We start from the raw sequence: 24,347 nt of genomic DNA, 5'->3' as shown, positions 1-24,347 counted from the left end.
TTTTTAATTACCTATCAAAACTATATATATATATTTTTTTTTTAGTAGACGACCCAAAGTATTGATCAAAGCCCATTTTGGTATATTTCATGCCACCATTTCACTGCCAAATGCAAACAAATAAAAACATGTTAAACTTTTTCAGAAACTTTTGGTTTCTCACTGAAATTATTTACATACAGCTTGTGCATTCACGGCACAAATGGTTGTAAAAGCTTCTCAATGGTTGTAAAAGCTTCTCTGGGACCCCTTTTTTCAGAAATAGTAGACATATTTGGCTTTGCCATTGCTTTTTGGTAATTAGAAAGCCGCTAATTGCAGCTGTGCACTACACTTTTATTATTCCCAGCAGTGAAGGGGTTAATCAGGTATCTTGTAATGTTAATTTTAGCTTTAGTGTAAAGATTACCCTACCACCTGACACTTCCCACACCCTGAGCCCTATATGATCCCTCCCAAAGAGCTCTTTTCCCTTCCTCAACCCCCATTGGTCACCTCCATCTTAAATACTAGCAGACTGTCTGTCAGTATGCAGTTTTAGACCTTTTTAATTATTTTTTTTTAATTATTATTATTTTCTAAAGGGTAGGATTTTCCCCTTACCTTCCCACCTCCCTTGCAGCTTTCTGACAGTACCCAGTTTTCTATCCATTTTTATTTTTATTTAATAATAATAATAATAATAATAATAATAATAACTCTGCAAGTCTATTTCTGCAGTTCCCACTCGATGGGCATGCAGAAAAAGCACATCTCGCTACTTTTAGCAAGATCTCGGCAGAGAGAGGCCCAGGACAGCAGCGTCATACAGGGTGCGGCGCTGGTCCTTAAGGGCTTAACGACCAGCATTGTACAGGGTACGCCACTGGTCCTTAAGGAGATATTAACTCTCACACTTTATATATTTACAGTAAATACATAGTTAAAATCTTAATTAAATAGGAATATTGCATAAATATGTTTTATCATGTTTTCATCTACTTAACGGCAAAGGGCTATAATGCGCTCTATCTCACCCTCCATACACGCTGCACGCTCTCACTGCACTTTCGGAGCTCCAGTGGGGGGGGGTGACGTCATCAAATCTCCCGGATATGCTACCGAGTAGTTACTGCTCGTCTCACAGTACAGGTATGTAGAAAGATACAAAAGGTAACTCAGGCACTTCCCGGAGATTAATATAAAAAGAAAGAATAGCCCGGAGGCCGAATGAAGAGAGGGCTGTTTGACCCCCACTTTTTGGGAGCGTTGGTAGGCTCCGCTGTAGGGGTGGAGGATAATGGGAGGAGTTAAATACTCCTCCCCAGCCGAAGTCAGGCAGTTGCAGAGTTAGGAGCAGCACGGAAGGGGGAAGTTTTGAAGTTTTTCTTACCTGTGATCGGATGGAAGCCCTGCTGTCGGAGCTGCTGGCGGCCGCCAGGCAGAATGGTGAAGACTGGATCCGGGAGCGGCTGAGCGGAGGTGCGGTGACGGTCGGTGTCCCAGGCGTGGAGGTGGCGGTGACCAGGACAAGAGGACGGCCGGCCAGGAGGTCGCGGCCACCGGAGCGGCTGAGTCCGGAGCTCGACGTCGCCAGGTCCAGAAGAGGAAGCGCGGGGCCTGGGCGGCCGGAGGAAGTTGCTGGAAGGTCGGATGCGGGTCGAGGACGTCGAGGAGCTGGAGGGCCGGGTCGCGGCCTAGCACGGCACCGGTGGCTGATGTCAGTGTCGTACGGCGTCAGGAGGAGCCGGGTGCCGGAAGAGGCAGGAGAAGATCTTTGAGGAGCGGGAACGGCGGCGTGGAAGAAGGTGAGTGCCGCTGAGCTATCGAAGTTGTGGGCTGCAAGAGGGGGCCATTATGAGCACGGAGAAGAGGCCGCAACAATTTCATGTGGGGAATTGTCGGGGGGGGGGGGAGCCGGGATAAGGCTCGGGGTCGGGGGGACAGGTTTAGAAAGGGGGAGAGGGTTTTTTTAAAAGGTAATAGGGGTTTTGTGGGATGAAAGAAAAGGAAGCTATGGGGGCAAGTGGATGGTAGGGGATATAGGACAGGGCCTGCATAGGTGTGAAAATTGAAACGAGAGCGGGGGGATGGAGCCGGGATAAGGCTCAGATTAGGATGGGGGGAGGGGGCTGAGGGAGCAGCAATGTGTATGGGGAGCGGCATCAGAGTGTTAGGAGTGCAGCGCAGATCAGTTTGAGAGGAGGGGAGAGGTGCAGGTAGCTTAGTTGTAGCAGGATAATAGAGTCAGGTGGTAGGCAAGGAAATAGGGAGGCGGCTGGGGGCCCCAAGATGGGGTTTTATGGGAGAGGAAGGGAAAGGATGAAGGGTGGGCATGCGCAGTAGGCAGTAAGGGGAAGCAAAAATAATGAGTGTGAAGGGTAGTGTAATTACAGGCAAGAGGGAGCTTTCAAGGGTTTTAGACAGGGGGAAGCATGCAAAAAAAAATAAAAAAAAAAATAATAAAAATAAACATAAAAAAAAATAAATAAATAAATAATAAAGGGGGGAAAGATGTATATCTTAATAAGGGGTGGGGTCGGCTGGGGGGGGTTGCAATGGATGGCGGGGGGTCCTCTACAAGTAGGGGTAAAGGGTTAATTTATCAGAGAGAGGGTTGGGAGGGCAGTGGGGCTGCCCGTAGGGTTGAAAAGGGGGGTTGCTTATACAGCTTGGCGGAGGTCACAAGGTTGGGGCCGGGGGGTGGGTTCCTGGGGGCTACTGAAGGGGTTGGGGGGTAAAAGGGGGTATTAATTGTTTCTTCTGGTTACAGGGCCCGCTGGGGCGGATAGAAGGGGTGTGGAGGCTGCAGAGGCCAGGAGGAGTGGACATGGGGAATGTCAGGAGGAGACTACGGATCCACCACTGGAGCTGGAGGCCAGTGGGAATTTTGAGGAGGAGGATCCATTGGAGGGGACGTCGTCGGGAGCAGTAACGGCTGGCCAGGTAGGGGGTATGTCTACACTGGTGCAGCTTCTTCAAATGTTGTCTCCCCAACGGAGTGCAGAAAGGGTGAGGCAGGGAGAAGGAGGCCGGGGGGCAGGGGGGGAGAGTAGGGGGGAGAGGGGTACTTTGATCATGTCTTCTTCACAGTCTGTAGGTGCTGCAGGTAGAAGGGAGCGGGGATCATCGCCTGAGGTCAGGGCAGCAGGGTCCGGCGGTCGCCGGAGATCGAGATCACCGATACGGCGGCCTCAGGGAGGAGGCAGGCCAGGGTCGCCACCCCGGGCACGGGGGGAAAGGGATCGGGACAGGAGCAGGAACGGCAGGGGGCGTTCTCCTGCCAGGCGAGAGGCAACACGAAGGAGGCTGGACATCAGCAGAGGACGGGAAAGCGAAAGGAGAGAACAGAGGAGAGACCAAGGGACGGATGCAGCACGGATGGCGATGACGGTGCAGCAGCCTACAGGTGAGGTTACGGCTGGGGGTGCGCCAGGAGTGAATGTGGTGGGGAGTGGTGAGAGAGAAGCGTTAGTGACAGGTTTGAAGGGGCTATTGGCGACGTTGGAAAAGCCTAGTGGAGCGGTGGTCCCGGTGGCATCGGCATGGGTGGCCCCGGGTACGGGCACGTCGGGAGTAGTAGCGCAGAATAGTGATGCCACAGTAGTAGGTGGTTCACCTGCAGCGGTACGGGAAGTGGTTAGGGTGCCGGAAGGGGCACTCAGGAGGCCTTGCCTATGCTCGGTGGGCCCGTTGGGGATCCATTTAACGAGCGAGCTGAGGGAAAAAATAGGGAAGAGGGAATTTGTGGAGATATTCTCCCTGTTGCCCTTGGAGCATGTTTTGGAGGTGAAGGAGGATGAGAAGGAGAAAGGTAAGAAGGAAGAGGAGGAGAGGAAGAAGAGATGGAGGAAGTTGCCCAAGACCTTTGCGAATTGGTCCCGGGCTTTTAGGATATTAGCCAGTGTGTTTTGCGAAAAGTTCCCCGAGCAAGGGGCATCTCTTTTCTGCTACTATGAGGAGATAGCTAGCGCATTTGGGACATATGGGGGGGTGGCGTGGTGGAAGTATGATGAGGGGTTCAGACAGCGAATGGCGGTTCGCCCGGAGATGCGATGGGACGATAGGGACATGGGGATATGGTTAGAGATGATGACCCCGTTGCGGGGGACTCATTCCTTTCGGAGTTTCGGACAGGCAGGCAGCAGTGCCGGAGCCGGCACGGGAACTGGGACAGCCATGCGTAAAGGGCTGTGCTTTCAGTTTAACGAAGGCCAGTGTAGGTTCGGAGCCTCGTGCAAATACAAGCACGAGTGTTCGGTATGTGGAGGGGTCCATTCTGGGGCAAAATGCTTCAGGAAGGGCAGATTGGGGTCCAGGCCAGGAGAGGTGGGTTTACCGGGCGCGGACGCCGGTGAAAATAAGAAGGATGGTCCCGTGGCTAGAGGCATACGCCCGTGAGCGGGGGCATGTGGGGGATGCGGAATTGCTCCTAACGGGGTTTAGCTCAGGGTTTTTAATCCCGTTTAGGGAGCAAAAGGGGTTGTCCTTCGCGGGGAATTTGAAATCAGCAAGGGAATTTCCGGACGTGTTGAGGGAGAAGTTGGGAAAAGAGGTGCAGCTGGGGCGGATGACGGGCCCTTTTAGGCTCCCGCCATTACCGGACCTAAGGGTATCACCGTTGGGGGTGGTGCCGAAGAAGGCACCGGGGCAATTCCGTATGATACACCACTTGTCGCATCCGTGGGGTGTATCAGTTAATGATGGCATCGATCCCGAGTTGGTATCGGTGAAGTACGCCTCGTTTGACAAAGCAATCTCGGTGGTGAGGAAGGCGGGCCGGGGTGCCATGTTGGCAAAAGCAGATGTGGAATCCGCGTTCCGGTTATTGCCGGTACACCCAAGGTGCCACCATCTATTGGGGTGCAAATTTGAGGACCACTTTTACGTGGATCTCTGTCTCCCGATGGGCTGTTCAATTTCCTGTTCATATTTTGAAAGGTTCAGCTCATTTGTGGAGTGGGTGGTGAAGAAGAGGTCGGGGAAAGTCTCAGTAGTGCATTACTTGGACGATTTCCTATTTGTGGGCCCGGCAGGATCCGGGATATGTGAGCAGCTGGTGATGGTTTTTGGGAAGGTGGCCCAGGAATTCGGCATTCCTGTGGCAGCGGACAAATCAGAGGGCCCGGTTTCGGTCTTGAGTTTTCTGGGAATCGAGATTGACTCAGGCAGAATGGAATGCAGACTCCCGGAGGACAAAGTCCGGGATTTGCGGGGCGTGATTGATGGGGTCCTGAGCAGCAGAAAAGTCTTACTCAAGGAAGTACAATCGTTGTTGGGTAAGCTAAACTTTGCCGGCCGGATTATTCCGATCGGGCGGATTTTTTGTCGCAGATTGGCCTTGGCGACAGTGGGAGCGACCAATCCGAAATTTCACATCCGATTATCTTCAGATGTGAAGGAGGATTTGAGGATTTGGAAAATCTTCTTGGAAGATTTTAATGGTCGCCTGCTAATTCAGGAGACTGGTTGGTCGGACGACCAATTGTGCTTATTCACAGATGCGTCGGGTGCCCATGGTTTTGGGGCATTTTTGGATGGGAAATGGTGCGCCGGGGCGTGGCCGGAGGTCTGGGCCGAATGGGGTCTAACAAAGAATTTGACTTTTTTGGAGCTGTTTCCACTGGTGGTTGCTTTGAGAATCTGGCCTGAGCAGCTCAGGGATAAGAGAGTTTGTTTTCACTCAGACAATTTGGGAGTAGTATGGGCGATTAATCGCCTGACGGCGAATTCTCCGGCTGTGATCCGTTTATTAAGGGCATTTGTGCTGGAATGCTTGAGGTGTAATGTATCGTGGAGAGCGGTGCATGTCCCGGGGCGCCTGAATGTAATTGCTGACTCTTTATCCCGGTTTCAGTGGGATCGATTTCGAGAAGCAGCTCCCGGGGCGGAGGCGGAAGGCAGGGAATGCCCGGAGGATCTGTGGCAGCTTGGCTGCCAGGAGCATTGAGTCTGGTACAAGGGGCGTTAGCTCCTAACACATGGAGGGCTTACGTCCGAGTGTGGAACATGTGGAGATATAAGGTGGAGCTGGCATACCGACAAGGAGTTAGGGAGGAATGGGTGAGAACGCTTGTGGAGTGGGTAAGGAGCTGGGGGAGAGAGGGGCTATCGCCCTCGGAGATACGAAAGAGGATGGCGGCTTTAGCCTTTCTGTTCAAACTGTTGGGGCAGGTAGACTTGACTAAAAATTTTGTTGTACGAATGGCGGTGAAGGGTTTGTGTAGGAGGAGGGCGCGGACGGATGGGAGGCGCCCGTTGACATTTGCTGTATTGGAGGGTGTGGTCGAGAGGCTAAGGAATATTTGTTCCTCGAGTTACGAGGAGAAGTTATTTACGGTGGCTTGCGTGCTGGCTTTTTTCGGAGCGTTTAGGGTGTCGGAGCTGATGGGGAGAAATCGGCGGGACCTAACAGGCTTGGCTAGGCAAGACGTGGTGTTGAAAGCAAAGTCGGTTGAGTTATGGGTTAGGAGGTCCAAGACGGATCAGGAAGGGAAAGGTACCATGGTAGTGTTGGGGGAGATTGGGGGCCGTTGCTGCCCGGTTGGTGCGGTCCGAGAATTTTTGGAGGTATTACAAAAGGCATCGGGTCCGTTGTTGGTGCATAGGGATGGGACGCCTTTATCGACATATCAGTTTGTGGCGGTGGTAAGAAAGGCATTAGTGGAGTTGGGGTTGAAAGGTGAGGATTTTAGTTCGCATTCATTTAGGATCGGGGCAGCGACGGAGGCAGCAGCATTGGGGCTGGATGTGGGGGTGATCAGAAGGATTGGCAGATGGAGGTCTGAAAGATTTAAGGGGTATGTGAGACAGGAGTTGGTGTTGCAACCGGGGGGGTATTGACGAATGAAAAAATTTTTCTTCATTGACAGGGCTGGTGACTTGCTGGATCTTAGGGCATTCCTACATATTTTGGGCGAGGAAAGCGGCAGCTGTTAAAGACAATGGGTTGCAGTTGGGTTTCTCCAGGGAACAGGTGCAAGTAAGGTGGTTGGGGGTCCGTGGTATGAAGTGGGCTCAGGTTGTTGGGAAGGTGTCGGAGTACGCTAGGGTGTTCGGCCCCCCTCAGGTGTTGGTCATTCATGCGGGTGGGAACGATTTAGGGTGCCTGCCCCAGAAAGATTTACTGTGGGGTATGAAAAATGGGATTGATAGGTTGCTGGCATTGTTCCCGGGGTTGATTCTAGTGTGGTCAGAGATCGAGAGTAGGGTAGTGTGGCGTTCAGCTTGGGACGCTAAGAAGTTGGAAGCATCTAGAAGGAAGGTGAATAGGACTGTCAGTGCATATGTGAGGAAACTGGGTGGTGTGAGCCTTAGACATGTGGAATTTGAAGGGGAATCGGGCAGGTGTTTCTACCTGAGGGATGGTGTTCACCTGAATGAAGTTGGTCTGCACCTATTTAATTTCACTATTAAGGAGGGGATTGAAAAGGCCTTAGCCCTGTGTGGCGGTACTCGTTGAAGACGAGTGGTGGCGGGGTGCTTGCTGTGATCTATTGAGGCTTACGCCTGATGGAGAGTGGCTGGTACTTCTGTCGGTAACAGAGAGTGGAAAGTGATGGTGGACGCCCCGCCCCTGAAAAGGGGTGGGGGCTTATGGAGAGGTTAAAAGCAAGCACTGGGTGGATTGTTAAAACGAGAGGTTATAATGTTGATAAAGTTTAAGTTATGTTATTGGTTTAATAAACAGGCTGCGGCCTTTTCTTCCCCATAAATGTTTGGTCTTGTTTTATTGAGGAAAGATGGAGTGAACTCAGAAATGGGGGGTCAAGAATAGCCCGGAGGCCGAATGAAGAGAGGGCTGTTTGACCCCCACTTTTTGGGAGCGTTGGTAGGCTCCGCTGTGGGGGTGGAGGATAATGGGAGGAGTTAAATACTCCTCCCCAGCCGAAGTCAGGCAGTTGCAGAGTTAGGAGCAGCACGGAAGGGGGAAGTTTTCCCGCCCTCCCTCCCCAGAAATAGAGGATAGGATGGTTGTCGCAGCTTCGGCGGGGTGCTTGCTGTGATCTATTGAGGCTTACGCCTGATGGAGAGTGGCTGGTACTTCTGTCGGTAACAGAGAGTGGAAAGTGATGGTGGACGCCCCGCCCCTGAAAAGGGGTGGGGGCTTATGGAGAGGTTAAAAGCAAGCACTGGGTGGATTGTTAAAACGAGAGGTTATAATGTTGATAAAGTTTAAGTTATGTTATTGGTTTAATAAACAGGCTGCGGCCTTTTCTTCCCCATAAATGTTTGGTCTTGTTTTATTGAGGAAAGATGGAGTGAACTCAGAAATGGGGGGTCAAGCTTTATTTGATCCAAGTGGTAAAAACAGACTAAAGCTTAGTCCAAACTGACACAGCTTAAACAATTAACATACAGTGAATAAGGACTGCTGGGTTCCTGCTGCAGACATGTTTCGTGCTAGGATAGCACTTGTTCACTGCTTACAGGATACCCAGACTCCTCTAGGTTTAAATAGAGAATTTCTTAAAGGTACATATACTCTAATTCAAACATCCTTATTGTTTTCAACAATTCTATATGAACTTGTTCACCAAATTGTGATACTTTATCTCTAATTTTAACCAGGCATATTATCATGATACGTAGTTTTGTATATAGCAATCTAGTTTGATATTTAATTTTATTCACTTTCTATGCTCAAAAAGAAACTGCTATTTCTCTCAATACTGTTATCATATATTATTCATTGCCTAATTTTTGTAATTGATCACCTCTTTAGTGTACACCTGTCTATAGAAAATGTATATCATATAGACATACCTAAATTGTTTAAAAATAATTGAATTAGAAAGTTGGGGATTCATTCAGAAGAATTGAGGAGATTTAGAGAGATTTAAAGGGATATATATTTTTAGTTAAACACATAGATCAATATCTCTCCTAAAATTCAATCCATGGGGGATAGAGGTACTGGCTGTAAAAATCCAGAAGACCTCTCTTAGATCTAATTTCTCCTCTCTACTCCCCCCTCTCCTCCACTGTGGAACATGGTCTATTGCTTGAACAGATAGTAACTTTGTATCCGAATATATATACAGGGCTCAAAACTTCAGGTCGTAAGCTACTAGCCTGGTCAAAATAATACTCGCCACTTCTGATCCTACCCACTACCTTCCCACACCACACCCACTACTCCACCTCTTTGCATATGTTTGTTTAGCCATTGTGAAACACATTATCATGCAGTCATTTTTTTATATTTTTTATTTTATACCTTAACAAATTAAATAATGTTACGTACAATAATAGATTAATAAAAATAAGTGCAAAGCAGCAGCATAAATTTGGTGGTTCTTGTAAGACAACAGCCGGAGAGAAATAGGAAGTTGTTGAAGTGAGAGAGTGGAGAAAGAGAGTGCTGACAGTCATAGCAGACCTGGAGATTTTATTTCAATTATTATCATCTCTCCTTTCTCTCTCTTAACAATCTTTCCCTCCTCTCTTCAATCTCTCTTTCCCCCTCTCCCTTATTTCTAAGGCCATGGGGCTAATTTATCACAGTGCCAGTGGACATGATACAATGTAGCGTATCATGTTCGCCCCACATGGATAAATGCAGACAGCATACGCTGTCGGCATTTATCATTGTGCAATGTCGCTATCAGGGGGTGTCAATCAACTGTATTCGATCGAGTTGCTTTCTGTCCGATGCCTCAGAGCAGGCGGACAAGTTATGGAGCAGCGGTCTTTAGACCGCTGCTTCATAACTTCTGTTTCCGGCGAGCATGAAGGCTCACGCGGAAACAGGGGCATCAAGCTCCATTCGGAGCTTGATAATTCGGCCCTCATATCTTCTCTTTACACTCTTCCTTTCCTCTCTCTCATATTTTTTTACTGTTTCTTTTTTTTTTCTACACTCTCTCTTAAAGCTATTTTCTTCTCCACTTTTACTTTTCATCCTCAATCTCTCTACCCTCTCAGGAGTCAAAGAAAAATCAGACCAGCACATACACCTGTAAGTAGGGAATCCTCAAGAGCTACTGCCAATCTCAAATTCAAAGTATCCAGCAAATAAAGAGAGGCAATTCCCATAAATAAAAATCCCTTTATTCCATCAAGTATGGGGACACAGACTCATAATTAAGGGGAACACCCCCGAAACATTGTGAGTCTGTATCCCCATACTTGATGGAATAAAGGGATTTTCATTTATGGGAATTTCCTCTCTTTATTTTCTGGATACCCTCTCAGGAGTAACAGTCTAAGCACCAATGAGGTCCTACTGCTCTAGAGGAATAACATATCCTTGCCCTTTCTAGGATATATAATATCCCTTCAGGTAATATGTTTAGCACATAGCCCAAAATGTGTGTTTGTCAATGCTGCAATAGGAGTGTACATTTTATAACTCAATAACTTTTACTCGCCACCATTAAATTTCCACTCGCCAATGGCTAGTAAAGAGTGGAGATTTTGAGCCCTGTTTATATATATATATATATATATATATATATATACACTGTATATATATATATATATATATATATATATATATATATATATATATATATATATATATATAAAAACACAGAAGGAGACTGCACTCTCAGACTGGACTGGGTACACATCCTTTGACCCTGCAACATGCACAGCTCTGGGTGCTCAATAGCACTCTCCGGCAGCTGCACTGCCCCCAGAGTCACAGGCAGTTAACCCCAAACAAGTCTAAGTGCAAGGCCCATAGGGAAAATTACAAAACAAATTAATACAGCACACAGATGAAGTCTAGCACTCGCTTGCAAGCTCTCAGCTAAATTTAAAATAAAAAATGTAAGAGTTAGTTAACGCATCTGGCCAAATGGGACAAGCCCAGGTACCACTTCAAGGTCTCTCCCAAAACCTGGGTCCCTAAAACAGCCAACCAATGCAAGCTCTCAATCAAACAAACTGAAAACAAGTCAAGGTTGCACAGGCTTATGTAATCACCCAAGACATATACAAAACACGGACTGCACTCTCAGACTGGGCTGGGTACACATCCTATGACCCTATAACATGCACAGCCCTGGGTGCTCAATAGCACTCTCAATTAGCTACACTATCCCCAGAGTCTTAGACAGTTAACCCCAGACAGGTCTGGGTACAAGGCCCATATTGAAAATTACAAAACAAATTAATACAGCACACAGAGGAAGTCCAGCACTCACTTACAAGCTCTCAGCTAAGATTAAAATAAAAAATGGAAGAGTTAGTTACCACACTGCACTGTCCCCAGAGTCACAGGCAGTTAACCCCAGAGAGGTCTGGGTGCAAGGCCCATAGGAAAAATTACAAAACAAATTAATACAGCACACAGATAACGTCTAGCACTCACTAGCAAGCTCTCAGCTAAGATTAAAAGCAAAAATGGAAGAGTTAATTATCGCATCTGGCCAAATAGGACAAGTTCAGGTACCACGTCAAGGTCTCTCCCAAAACCTGGGTTCCTAAAACAGCCAAACAATGCAAGTTCTCAATCAACCAAACTGGGAACAAGTCAAGGGTGCACATGCTTATGTAATCACCCTAGACATATACAAAACACGGATGGGGACTGCACTCTCAGACTAGAATGGGTACACATCCTATGACCCTATAACATGCACAGCCCTGGGTGCTCAATAGCACTCTCAATTAGCTGCACTGTCCCCAGAGTCTTAGACAGTTAACCCCAGACAGGTCTGGGTGCAAGGCCCATAGGGAAAATTACAAAACAAATTAGTACAGCACACAGAGGAAGTCCAGCACTCACTTACAAGCTCTCAGCTAAGATTAAAATAAAAAATGGAAAAGTTAGTTACCACATCTGGCCAAATGGAACAAGCCCGGGTACCACATCAAGGTCTCTCCCAAAACCTGGGTCCCTAAAACAGTCCATTCTGAGAGTGCAGCCCCCTTCCATGTTTTGTATATGTCTGGGGTGATTACATAAGCCTGAGCACCCTTGACTTGTTCCCAGTTTGTTTGATTGAGAGCTTGCATTGTTTGGCTGTTTTTTGTATTTATATATATATATATATATATTTATATATATATATATATATATATATGTGTGTCTCAATGTTAAAGCCATTGCCTGCCTTTTTCTTCTAACACCAGAGATCTCCATTCTTTGAGACCTTAAAACTTTTTTGTGCAATAAATTTATAAAAAAAAATTTTTTATCAGACAGTGTTAAAATGAGTGTAACTGTACTTTGTAATGTATTTTTTATGTGTTTTGTACAACTTTTTTGTTTTGGAAAACAGTTAACCACAGCTCTGAGATCACTGTAAGGATTGAAGAGTAAAGGGTGATTGCGCTAGTGTAAAACCGCTTGCGCCTCATTTGTAATCTAGCCGCTAGTTTATACAACAATAACACAGGCCAGCAAAATTTATGGTCATAAAACATTTTTTAAAAAGTGATGGTGGTTTTATATCATTTTAGGGTGCTGAATGCAAAAATTACCTCAGATTTGCTCCATTAAGTACGATTTATTTACAACTGATATTTTATGTTCGATTATGATAATGAATGAAATTAGTAATGCAAACGTACTGCATGAAACCTATTTTTTTTGGCCAGTTCTGAGAATATTTATTTTAAAAAAAATATACTAGTTGGTTATTTACATTGTAACCTTAGTTAAAGTGAAGTAAATTTTGATGCTAAAGTACCCGGTTTTTAAAAATTTAATTAAATACAGGGGCACTTTAATTCATCAAAATTTATATTTCACTCCTGTTGTGAAAAAATACTTACCTTTTAATCTTGAAGCCTCTTCCTGGGTCTAAAATGAGGAATCCAGCTTTCTCCAATTACGGCGCTGAATCAGACACCAATTCCCCCGGGGAGGAAGCCGTGATTGGAGGATGACCGATCCATCATTCCTGATGTCAGAAATGGCTTGCGATGACCGTGGGAAGCTGGAGCAACTGTCAAGTTTAAAAGGTAAGTATTTTTTCACAACAGGAGTGAAATGTAAATTTTGATGAATTAACCCCTTAATGACCACAGCACTTTTCCATTTTCTGTCTGTTTGGGACCAAGGCTATTTTTACATTTCTGCGGTGTTTGTGTTTAGCTGTAATTTTCCTCTTACTCATTTACTGTACCCACACATATTATATACCGTTTTTCTCGCCATTAAATGGAATTTCTAAAGATACCATTATTTTCATCATATCTAATAATTTACTATAAAAAAAATTATAAAATATGAGGAAAAAATTGAAAAAAACACACTTTTTCTAACTATGACCCCCAAAATCTGTTACACATCTACAACCACCAAAAAACACCCATGCTAAATAGTTTCTAAATTTTGTCCTGAGTTTAGAAATACCCAATGTTTACATGTTCTTTGCTTTTTTTGTAAGTTATAGGGCCATAAATACAAGTAGCACTTTGCTATTTCCAAACCATTATTTTTCAAAATTAGCGCTAGTTACATTAGAACACTAATATCTTTCAGGAATCGTTGAATATCCATTGACATATATATATTTTTTAAAGTAGACATCCCAAAGTATTCATCTAGGTACATTTTGGTATATTTAATGCCACCATTTCACCGCCAAATGCGATTAAATACAAAAAATCGTTCACTTTTTTACTAATTTTTTCACAAACTTTTGGTTTCTCACTGAAATTATTTACAAACAGCTTGTGCAATTATGGCTTAAATAATTGTAAATTCTTCTCTGGGATCCCCTTTGTTCAGAAATAGTAGACATATATGACTTTGGCGTTGATTTTTAGTAATTAGAAGGCTGCTAAATGCCACTGCGCACTACACGTGTATTATGCCCAGCAATGAAGGGGTTAATTATGGAGCATGTAGGGAGCTTTTAGGGATAATTTTAGCTTTAGTGTAGTATAGTAGACAACCCCAAGTATTGATCTAGGCCAATTTTGGTATATTTCATGCCACCATTTCACCGCCAAATGCGATCAAATTAAAAAAAAAACGTTAAATTTTTCACAATTTTAGGTTTCTCACTGAAATCATTTACAAACAGCTTGTGCAATTATGGCACAAATGGTTGTAAATGCTTCTCTGGGATCCCCTTTGTTCAGAAATAGCAGACATATATGGCTTTGGCGTTGCTTTTTGGTAATTAGAAGGCCGCCAAATGCCGCTGCATTTCACACGTGTATTATGGCTAGCAGTGAAGGGGTTAATTATGTAGCTTGTAGGGAGCTTGCAGGGTTAATTTTAGCATTAGTGTAGAGCTCAGACTCCCACCTGAAACATGAGACCCCCTGATCCCTCCCAAACAGCTCTCTTCCCTCCCCCACCCCACAATTGTCCCCGACATCTTAAGTACTGGCAGAAACTCTGCCAGTACTAAAATAAAAGCTATATTTGGGCTTTTTTGTGTGTTTTTTAGCATATTTACATATGCTGCTGTGTAGGATCCCCCCTTAGCTCCCAGCCTCACTGATCCCCCACCAAACAGCTCTCTAACCCTCCCCCTCTGCCTTAATGGTCGCCATCTTGGGTACTGGCAGCTGTCTGCCAGTACCCAGTTTAGTAAAAAAATGTGCCTTTTTTTTAAACAATGCCCTTTTCTGTAGTGTAGCTTCCCCCCCCCCAAGATCAACCCCCACCCCTTCCAGATCCCTTAGCTGTTTATTTACAGCTTTCCAAACTTTTTATTTTTTTACTTTTCACAGTTTATTTTTCTGTAGTGTAGCGGTTCCCTCCCGCTCCCGCCCCGTGCACGCGCCCGCCCGCCGCCCCCCCATGCACGCGCGCGCTCCCATGCAGAGTGGCTCTCTCTGCATCGGATGGCCAAGGGGGGTTATTGCAGGATGCCTCGATATCAAGGCATCACTGCAATAACCGGAAAGCAGCTGGAAGCGAGCAGGATCACTTCCAGCTGCTTTCCAGACCAAGGACGTACGCCACACGTCCTCGGTCATTAACTGTATTTTTTTTTGAGGACGTGTGGCGTACGTCCTTGGTCATTATGGGGGTTAAAGTGGCCGTGTTTTTAATCACATTTTAAAAACCGGGCACTTTAGCATCAAAATTTACATTCACTTTAAAAGGCTTAGTAGTCCCTTTTCTTTTGCCACTGAAGCTGAGGTTGTTGCTTTTCTCTTCATCATCAGCATCTCAACCTACATTACTAGGCGAATCTCCCAATGTTTCTAGTGACAGCAGAACCAAAATTTCTGGGTTGCAAGCAACAGGTTGTATAGCTGATGGTAGATTTGGATAGACAATGGCTTTCTTATTTTTCGAGTTATAGCCTTTTATATCACAAGAGCAAAAATAGCAGTCGTCACAGTTTATTGTCCCCTGAGAACTTTGTGAAACATAGTGTTACACGTTAAACTTATGAGTGTGAGACACTTTCTAACTGACATGTGGAGAATCAGACCAATGGTGTAAGAAGCTCTTGCTGGGTAAATTATTCTTGCCATTTTATTCCCTGAATGACAATATCAATAAGTTATTCATCATCACATATTCACTTGTGCATCTGGGTTATGCCAATGCCTAGAGGGAGTTAGTCTAAAGAAACACCAAGATTCTCCTTTATCCCTTCTGCTTCAAACATTCCCATTCATTACCAGTAGATTGCAAGGTCACCTAAGGAAGAGAGATTTTATTTTGCATTTTTAATGTATTCAGGGCCCGATTACAAGTGGAGTGGTATTTAATTCTCATGCGAGATCGTTAACTCCGCTAGAAGTAAGCTTTTTTCTCTCATATTACAAGTTGAAAGTAAACAGTAAACTTTTTGCTTGTGCGATAACTCGATGTGAGTAAAAAGCCGAACTTAGAATATTGTGTGCGTGTAAACGTATTTCCCCATAGAAGTCATTGGAGCAAAAAAAAAAGGGGAAATAAACCTTACACCCTACTAGTGCGCAGATACAATTGCATATTCTCAAGTATTCTGGTACAATATACATCTGTAGCTATACATATATGATTATATATAGGTATAGATATATAGATATATACTGTATATATTAGAAGAGAGAGAACAGCACTCCCGAGATAGAACAAAAGCTAGAATAACTTCCATGCCTGTTCATTTCCATTACAACTCAGGGTGCGTGTTCTTTTAGCCCACTATGCCCCTTCACAGAGAAAAAATATCCTGTGGTATATCAGTCTGACTCTGCCTAATGACAGTCCAGCGCCAAAATACCAGGCAATTCTTCTCTGAACTAGAGAAAAAACAACCCCACACGATCATTTCGGCCTTCTGTGGGCCTCGTCAGTGTAGGCTTGGCTAGTGAGTCACTGATTCGAATAACTGACTTGACTCTCTGCAGTGAACTGGGTGAATCGAATCATGAAAGTGATTCAGATTCAATTCATTGCCTGTGCTATATAAAAGCCACTTCCTTGTGAGTGAAGGTGGAGCTTAGGACACAGATTTCAAATCAGCTCAGCTCATGACTTGTTATATGATCTGTGTCTATTTCACTCAGCAAAGAGCATGGATGAGTCTTTGGGGCCGATTTATTAAAGGTCTTGCGGACCTGATCTGACAGTGTGGATCAGGTCTGCTAGACCTCGTTGAATGCGGAGAGCAAAATGCTCTCCACATTTAACATTGTACCAGCAACTCACAAAAGCTGTTGGTGCAACGCCGCCCCCTGCTGACTTGCGGCCAATCGGCCACCAGCAGGGAGGTGTTGATTTCCGGCGATTATTGTCCCCCTCATCAGGGTTATGGAGCAGCGGTCTTTAGACTGCTGCTTCATAACTGGTGTTTCTGGCGAGTCTGAAGACTCGCCAGAAACACGGGCCCACAAGCTCCATTCGGAGCTTGATAAATGAGCCCCTTTGCCTGAATCACACAGCATTATATAACAGTACACAGCTCTGCTGTTTCTAGACAGAGACGTTTTTAATAAAGTAATGTGTATGGATATTTTTAACCTGTTTTAATGTTAAATGGATATTTTTTTTTATTAGATTTTTACTGAAACTTATATTTGATTCACACCCACCACACACTGCAGTTTATACTAATCCTGAGCTGCTCTGTGCTGTGCGACTAAGACTCACTCAGTAAAAGCTTGTGCTTTTACCTGAGACTTGCAGAGTTGTCTGTAACTCATCTTGGGAGTCAGTGATTCAATGACCCACTAGGACAGGAGGGAATCAGACTAAATGGAAGGAACTTTAAGTGCTGGCAAAAGAGTTAGGCAGGGAATTATTGTATAAACGTTTTCGGGGTTGCCCCCCCCCGTCCTCAGATACAGTATAAATGAAAAAATTCTACTCACCACACTATATACTCTATTACCCAGTGGACATCTCTGCCAATAGTGCGCGCAGAGCCGCAGCGCCCCCCATCAGCTACAGCGCATGCATGAAAGGCACTACGGATTCCCGCACTTGCCAAATGTCAAAGCTAAAAATAAACACATTAACAAAGTACACAACGTCAAAGAATATAGGTAATGTATACAGGCAATTGAAAATAAACAAACATGCGGATAACATTGCATCTAATAAACTAACTTAATTGGACTATAAATGCAGAAACAGATTATTTAGCAATCTAAACCGCTGTCATATTATTATCAAGCACTTATGAGCTAGTGAAGCATGAATAAAAAAATTGCATCAAAGGGCATCATATCTAGCAAATAACAAATGGTTAAATCCACCAGATATAAAGGAATTACATTAACTGGGTGCATAGAACATGCAGAACCAAAAATGGAAATGCAATACAGGGTAGGCTAACCCTGTTCCATATTCGACAAGAATACACAAAATATATAAAATGTATATCAAAATAGGGGACAATCTAAATTAGTCAAATAAAGCAAAACAATTGGAGGACAAGAGTATGTCTAGCACTATGCTGAGCTAGTTAAGCAAATAAGGCTAAACAGGTTCCATAGTTAGAACAAAAATGCCATATGAACCTACATATTTAGAACATTTTGCATACTAACAGGTATTATATCATAAATACATGTGCACATAGACATAATGCAGAAACATATAAAGCATATGTATGTATTCAAAGACCCCTATGTAATCAAAGGAAACATTGGAGATCCAATTTAACATTGAGACCCTTTGGGGCCAGGGTGTCCAAAATATGTATCCATTTACCCTCCCTCTGCAAAAGGATCCTTCCCCTATCACCTCCCCTGGTCAAGGGGGCGGATATGATCAATGATAACATATCTGATGTCTGCCACAGTATGCTGTATTTTTAGGAAGTGCCTCGCTACAAGCTGGTCTGATGTCCCAGAGCCCAGGGCCGATCTTATCCAAGAGCGATGGTTGGCCATCCTGGTGCGCAGACCGTCTTGGGTTTTCCCAATGTAGAATTAACCCACAAGGACAGTGGAGCATATACATAACATATTTAGTGGTGCAGGTGACTCTATGCTTAATTTCATATTTTTTGTTTCTCCATGGATGTGTGAAGAACTTGCATTGTGTAGGTCCACTGCAGGTGGTGCACCCACTGCAGCGGTAGCAACCATAATGCTTCACTAACTCATAAGTGCTTGATAATAATATGACAGCGGTTTAGATTGTTAAATAATCTGTTTCTGCATTTATAGTCCAATTAAGTTAGCTTATTAGATGCAATGTTATCCGCATGTTTGTTTATTTTCAATTGCCTGTATACGTTACCTATATTCTTTAACGTTGTGTACTTTGTTAATGTTTTTATTTTTATTTTATACATTTGGCTAGTGCGGGCATCTGTAGTGCACTTCACGCATGAGCTGTAGCTGATGGGGGACGCTGCAGGTCTGCGTGCACTTTTGGCAGCGATGTTCACTGGGTGAGAGGGTATATAGTGTGGTGAGTAGAATTTTTTAATACTGTATCTGAGGATGGGGGCAACCCCGAAAATGTTTATACATAAAATGTACTTGTTTGATTAAATCCAGAGGAGTGCTTTTCCTAAATCTGCAACACTGTTATTCAATTTGAGGAGCACCACGGTGGTTGTGATTGCTAAAGTGTGCTGGGCTGATCTGCTTTGGAATATTTTTGTTTAGCCTACAGCACTTACTGACACAAACAACTTTAACTCTTTGGATACTGACTTTTCTTTGCTTGCACAACGTTATTATTGCTACTTGCAATATGTCACAGTCCGGCACTAGTGAAGCTGGCTCCACTATCAGTGTGGAGGAAGTGACAGACACAGATGCTATTAAAGGGGCAGACATCTTCAATTTTACTGAGGATGATGTGGTTAGAATCCGCTTTGATGCGGTTTCTATACGTACACACAGGGATCAGCCTGAACAACTTTACAACCAGTTATTAAAACTAAAGAAATGCTGCATAGATTTCAAATTACATGGCTGCTACTTATCCCAATACCACAGGAAGATGTTCATTCCCAAGGGATTCAGAATTAAAAACATCCCCTCCATAGGACGCAATAATCCCACATTTTGTAAAAAATGGTGTGAAATTTTGAGCAAATGTTCATTGGAACTTCTAGTGATAGAAGAAGTAAGCCAGACCTTACAACAACTAGAGGGTGAAATCACCATGTTTGAACAACAGCATTTATCCAAAATGGAGAATGGTGATTGGCTAATTAAGCTTAAACAGGAGCTGGATACCTATGAGAATGACCTCATAAGCTTTAAAGAAAGGAAATGGGATGCAGTGGCCTATGACTACAAGGAACAGAGAGTGTATAAATGGCAATCAGGTTATAACACAGAAACAAGACCCCCCTATCGCCAAATATGCCACAGGTTATTTAAACCAAGAAACCTTGCAACTGTGGATACTTCGGACAACCGTTCAGATAATGAACAAGCCGGCACTTCCACCACAGATAACAGGGACAACACCAACTTACAGACAGGTGGAATGGCTACCCGTTCAAAAAACGTGGAGCGAGGCGGACGAGATGGACAAGGAGGGGGGTGCTACACGTGTAAGAGGAAGACCCCCACGGACCTGGAGAAGTAATTGCCAGTAAACAACATCATGAACCTGAGTGACCACCTACTGACCGCTAATGAGGAGAGGATGTTACAGAAGGGTTTAACCTTTGTTCCAACAACAGAATTTGATAGCTTTTCTATTAAGGTTGATGAGTACAAGTTTCAGAGTACATTGAAACTTAAAGAATTTTTTGGTGATTCACATGGGGAGATTCAATAATTCAAACGGTGTTCCACATTTGAACCAAATAGCACCAATCCACGCATACAAACTTTTATCAGGATGGTTGATACCGAATTGAAATATCATGTCAATAGCAAAGCCACAATTGGGAGACAGAATCTCAGCAATGATGAAAGAAATGCCTTGGAGGATTTAAAAAAGAATCCACGTATAGTCATCAGGGAGGCGGACAAAGCAGGAGCAATTGTCCTGCAAAATTATAAAGACTATAAGGATGACATTTTAGCGAGGCACTTCCTAAAAATGCAGCATTCTGTGGCAGACATCAGATGTGTTATCATTGATCATATCCGCCCCCTTGACCAGGGGCGGTGATAGGGCAGTGGCGTAGCGTGGGGGGGGCAGAGGGTCTGTTGCCACGGGCGCATAATTATGGGGGGCGCAAAAGTCTCACTCTCAGTCATTAGTCAACGCAAGTGTGAACTTCTTTAATTGTTTGTCAGTGTGTCGTCTGTCTGACTCGTCATGGTCTGGTCGCCTCCTGTAATCCCTAAATCTACTTATCCAACTCTCTCTGAACATTACCCCTGCTGTGCTGCTGTCTGTTTACAGTTTATGCCACTAGCACAGCACGCCGGGTCCTGACTCCTCCCACTCCCAGCGCGCGCAGTTCAAGAGGGACCGAGAGTGCAAGAAGTGGAGGGGAAGAGCTGCGTCCTGCCTGAGGACTGTTTCTAGCGTGTCGTGCCTGCCCTGCTGCCCGTGACTTTATTAAGCCTGGTGGTAAGTAATTTGGGGAGGAGAGGAAAGGGATGTCTGTGGCAGCAGCTTATACTGGGTGTTAATTGGTGAATGGGGTCTGGGGATGAGATCACCTGGCTGCAGACCATAGCCTGGCTGGGTACAAATATGAAGGAAGACACCTCTGTACTTCAGCACTGTGACTTGTGGGGCACAAACAGCTCGGCAGAGGTAAATAAACCCCCCAGTAGGAGCTTGTTGTGCTATATAGCTGGTAATGTGTGCTGTTCCCTGTGGGTCTTAACACTTTAACTGCTTAAGGGGTCAGAGTAGCACTTATTGTTCACTAAGGGGTTAAATGTTTTTGTTTGAGGGTATCACTTGGTGTTTAGATCTATATGTGTAGACTGTCTGGTCTCGTTTTTACAAGATGCAATGCTGGTGGGTGTCTAAATAATAGCCTATTCATATGTGTGGGTTTACGGTCGGTGTGGAACTTAAGTAAAAGTTGACATTTTTTTAGACTTCTTCATATTAGAATGCATAGCCAACTTGCATTACATAACATTAATAAACATGCTTATTATATGGGTTTTGTGAATGGCTAAGACTGTTAGTGGAAAAAGCTGTTCTTGTGGCTTTGAAAGCTGCACATTTGTTGCATGGTTTAGCATTGAGGCTCAAGGAAGTTGTCTATTGCTGGTTAATTATTTACAAGTTTCCTGCTTTGCAATTGCTTATTACATGCATTAGCTCAGTCAGTGCTAATGGGTTAGGGGGGCGCAATTCTTACCTTGCCCTGGGCGCTGACAACCCACGCTACGCCACTGGATAGGGGAAGGATCCTTTTGCAGAGGGAGAGTAAATGGATACATATTTTGGACACCCTGGCCACAAAGGGTCTCAATGTTAAATTGGATCTTCAATGTTTCCTTTGATTCGGGTCTTTGAATGCATACATATGCTTTATATGTTTCTGCATTATGTCTATGTGCACATGTATATATGATATAATACCTGTTAGTATGAAATATCTTCTAAATGTGTAGGTTCATATGGCATTTTTGTTCTAATTATGGAACCTGGTTAGACTTATTTGCTTAACTAGCTCAGCATAGTGCTAGACATACTCTTGTCCTCCAATTGTTTTGTTTTATTTGACTAATTTAGATTGTCCCCTATCTTGATATACATTTTATATATTTTGTGCATTCTTGTTGAATATGGAACAGGGTTAGCCTACTCTGTAATGCATTTCCATTTTTGGTTCTACATGTTCTATGCACCCAGTTGATGTAATTCCTTTATATCTGGTGGATTTAACCATTTGTTATTTGCTACATATGATGCCCTTTGAGGCAATTTTTTTATTCATGCTTCACTAGCTCATAAGTGCTTGATTATAATATGACAGTGGCTAAGATTGTTAAATAATCCGTTTCTGAATTTATAGTCCAATTAAATTAGTTTATTAGATGCAATGTTACCTGCATGTTTGTTTATTTTCAATTTCCTGTATACGTTACCTATATTCTTTAACATTGTGTACTTTGTTTATCTTTTTAATTTTAGCTTTGGCATTTGGCCAGTGCGGGAATCTGTAGTGCCCTTCACGCATGCACGGTAGCTGATGGGGGACGCTACGGCTCTGTGCGCACTTTTGGCAGAGATGTCCACTGGGTAAGAGAGTATATAGTGTGGTGAGTAGAATTTTTTAATTTATACTGTATCTGAGGACGGGGGCAACCCCGAAAATGTTTATACAATAAATGTATTTGTTTGATTAAGTCCGGAGGAGTGCTTTTCCTAAATCTGCAACATTGTTATTCAATTTGAGGAGCACCACAGTGGTTGTGATTGCTAAAGCGTGCTGGGCTCATCTGCTTTGGGGTATATATATATATATATATATATATATATATATATATATATATATATATACATATATATATATACATATATATATAGTAATATCTATTAAAAAATACATTGAACATATTCTGTTGTGTGCAGAACATTGGAATGTCAAATATTTACTGTAAATACACAGTACAACACTTTATTAAAAACTAATATTGCATAAATGTTTTTTTATGTTTTCATCTACTTAAATGCAAAGGGCTCCAGTGCACATATATAAAATGTATTTTTGTGTGCAGACATGTATTTATGTGTTTATATGTGTATATATGTCTCTTATTACATATAAAGTACCAAAGAAATAGGGAGAATACTAAAAATAACAGCCAAGCATCACAGTCCCAGCTCTAGGGGAGCACGCTATGCCAAAGTACAACCCCACAGGATAGACAAGAAACACTTGACTAGATAGGAGCAGACAATGAAAATGTCAGTTTCAGTAGGGTGTATTTGGGAGAATGCAGATAAATATCATATCCTACCAAACGATCCGTTATAAGCTAGTAAAAAGCTTGCCAGTCTACTCACAGTTCCCAGCGGAATACAAGTCTGCCTATTGTGAGCATGATTAATCTCAGCAGTGTAGACAGCAATTGTACTCGGTACAAGGATTTTATCTTAGGTAGATGAAGCCTCGATGCTCCTGCACGGTAAGGGCCGTCATTTGCCGGTGGTCCCTCTGCACATTTGAACCTCCTGGGTATGCAACCACTCTAAGCCACCAACGGAATCCGAGCCTGTTTTCAGGGGGCGTGGTCAGCCCTGGCAGAGGAAACGACTCTGTCGTCATTCACGAACCTCCTCAGGTAAACAGCCCGTCAGGCAAGAGTTGTTATTAGCTCCTCACGACTCCTCATAGACCTTCTTGCTCCACAACAACCAGCAGGAACAGCTCCACACAGTGCTTCTTACATAGTGATATCTCGTAAACTCCCAGAGCTACAAATAACATCAAAGGGACTACGGCAGGTTGCTACAGCTCTATCAGGCAAACAGTACAGTCCAAACACAGTAAAAAAGAGCGATAGTAGCAATTAATATAAAACGTAGCATTTATTCCAATATATCCATAAAAACAGGACAGTCAAGGTACAAGCCTCCTCTGGCTGGCTTTCTTATGCGTTTCGTCATAAAGCCGTAATCATAGCATGTTGAAAGCCAGTCACAGGTGATACTTATATACAAAAATTACACACAATGTTATTGGCTAAAAAACAGAGGCCTAGATTACAAGTTGTGCGGTCCTAAGGCTGCTTTTTAACGCCCACTGGTATTACAAGTCTTGCAAGTACAGGTATACCACTCACTTTTTTGGCCAGACTCGGAAATACAGCAAATCCACTTACGTCAATTGCGTATCCTATATTTTCAATGGGACTTGCATAGCGCCGGTATTACGAGTCTGACAAAAAGTGAGCGGTACACCCTCTCCTGTCAAGCCTGGTACCACATTTAAAAGTCAGTAGTTAAGAGTTTTACACTACAACGCTGTAGCATAAAACTCTTAACTAAAGTGCTAAAAAGTACACTAACACCCAAAAACTACCTATTAACCCCAAAACCGAGGCCCCCCACATCGCAAACACTAAAATAAATATTTTAACCCCTAATCTGCCAAATCGGACATCGC

The sequence above is a fragment of the Bombina bombina genome, chromosome 3, assembly GCF_027579735.1.
Source record: "Bombina bombina isolate aBomBom1 chromosome 3, aBomBom1.pri, whole genome shotgun sequence".
Lineage (NCBI taxonomy): Eukaryota > Metazoa > Chordata > Amphibia > Anura > Bombinatoridae > Bombina > Bombina bombina.
Note: the sequence above shows the minus strand (reverse complement) of the source record.